Source organism: Phaethon aethereus, assembly GCF_964289735.1.
Source record: "Phaethon aethereus genome assembly, chromosome: 2".
Taxonomy (NCBI): Eukaryota; Metazoa; Chordata; class Aves; order Phaethontiformes; family Phaethontidae; genus Phaethon; species Phaethon aethereus.
Genome location: NC_138582.1, coordinates 104,387,772 through 104,390,271, shown reverse-complemented (window position 1 = coordinate 104,390,271; position 2,500 = coordinate 104,387,772).

Genomic DNA, 2,500 nt, shown 5'->3' with positions numbered 1-2,500 from the left:
AAACAATATTCTGTCAAAGATGTAGTATCACATGCTTTCTTGGGTATTCTGCAGTTTTCACTTTCCCGTTTTCTAAGCAACGCATTCCACAGCGGCAACAGCTTCTGAGGGCTCAGATACAAAAATGGGCTGTGACACTGTATATTAATACACCTCAGTTCTCTTCAGTCTTCTGCTCAAGGTAAAATAAAAAAAGAAGGGTAAGGAGAGAAATTGGACACCGGACGGCCATTAGAAGTAAAGGAATGGGCTGAACTACCACAGCATGGGTTGAATCCTCATTCAGGCTGTGACAGCATGAAATCTCCAGGCTGAAGTTATTTCAGTCATTTGGTTAAAGTAAAATTTGAACCTTAATATGCTCTGACCCCAGGGAGACCAAAGGCTTGTAGCAGTTCACATACTATCTACTGCCACACATGCGTCCTCTATGTGTATCCCCCTTTCCCTTGTTGTGGATATCAAGACCTCATTGATTTGATTGTTCATCAGTTTAATTAACAAGGTATTACCATGTCTAAAAAGTAAGGAGTCAAGTTTGCACTTAAAGGCTAAAGTGTTAACAGATTGCAGGTTTATTTAAGCTTGAATACAAAGAATAACCTTAAAAAACAAATTTTTATTTAAACCAAAAACTTCATATGTTTTCTGAATTGTGATTGCTAGTTTAGCTCTTGGATGATTGACCATGATCTAAACAGTTGCTTGTCCTATTATTTTTAACTACTGCTGTAAATTTTTTCCTTGCAAGGTACATATAATGCATTGATTTATACAGGAAGTAAGTTACAGGAACACTTACTTGAAAATTGGAAACATGGGACTTTGTTTCTTTTTTACTCACCAAAATTATCCTCAGGGTACCATAGAATCTGTGCAAACACACAGGAAATACAGTTTCAATCCGATGGATGACGTTCTGCTATGGTATTTATTCTGGACAATATGCTGACAGAATCAGAAGGCGCAGTGTAAGTCCCTATGGATAACTGTTACTTCTGCAATTCGTTCTCTTTTGACTAATTCACAGGAATCACATCAAACCAGCAACTTCTCCAAATCATACCTTAACACACACCATGGACACTTGTGCTCAGAAGTTTGCACGACCTGATAATGCTGAGAGTTGTTGCAACAAGTCTACCAAAGTCAGTCCAAAGGGAGAAAGACAGATCCCTCCGAGTTACACAAATACAAAGGCATTCACATAGAAACAAACCACAGCAGCAGCTTTGATATAGCCATGTGCACATCCCAAGCAGTACAGGGCGATATGGAGAAGACTTAATTATTTTTCATTTAATTAGTCAAACTTAAAAGCTTTGGAAACATATCTCCAGATATTTATCTAAAGATTATTGCAGATGCAGTTAGGTTACAATTGAAATATCATAAAATATTTTTATGGAATCTTTTTTTTAGATAAAATGATTAGACAAAGTAGACATTAATAATTTTTATTTTGTTTTTGTACAAAAGGTACTTAATGAGAAAATTAATCAAACCTCATGCTGCTTAATTCACATTTTTGGTAAAAATAAGAAGGGCTCCAATAAATCTTTATTTTAGCTGAATTACAGCTCTCGCTTTGGAGCGTTGGAATCAAGCATTTCATTTCAGTATTACTTTACAGAAAATTCATATAAATAGGTCAGTCTCAATTAACATTTATTTATCTTTCATTAGTTTTACTGGGTTTTTTATGTTTGCAAGTTATTTTTTGTTTACGGATTCATGTAAATGGATATGACAGAAAACCAAAATATAGATATCTATGTTATGGAACATCAAATCCTAATAAGAAGAACATAATTAATTTGATTCATAATTAATTCAGAAAGGAGGAAAACATCAGTGGTGGAATTTTCCAATGTTTCTCACTATGGCTTTTCCTGCACTGTTCCCTCAGGTACTTCATGTAGGCTTGGGAGACAGCACGATTAACCCACTAGCATGCCAGGCTGCTTCAGCAGGGCAACCCCTATGGTTCTAAGCCATCAATAACAAAGGAAAGAGCATCGTCCAAGGCCATTTCTGCACTGCTAATGGTACACGTTACAAAAACATCTACCTACCAGCTTGGAGAGGCCCCATTTACTATTATGGTGCAGGGCAGCTCCACGCATCCCAGGATTGCTGGGTCATCTCCCGGGGCACCGTAAGCAGAAGCGTGTGCTCCGGTCAAGGTGGTGGACCTGGCATCTCAGCTAGGCTAGTGCCACATTTTTCCCTGCCATCTAGGCAGCTCAGCCCAGCAAACCCTTTGTTTCTGCAGCGTGATTTGCCATGACGCAGACGTGTCCTTTGTGGTTATAACATGGAAGAAAGTAATTCCAGTCCTCCTCCCTCTTCTGACGCTGACTCAGCTGCTTTTCTCCATAAGTCACTTTTCCTCTCTCTGAAGTTTTCAGTATTTTGAAAAGAAGGATGACATGTCCCTTGTGAGGCTGCTATAAGGACTTACTAACATTCGTGCCGCATTTAAAATGTTACAAGCATT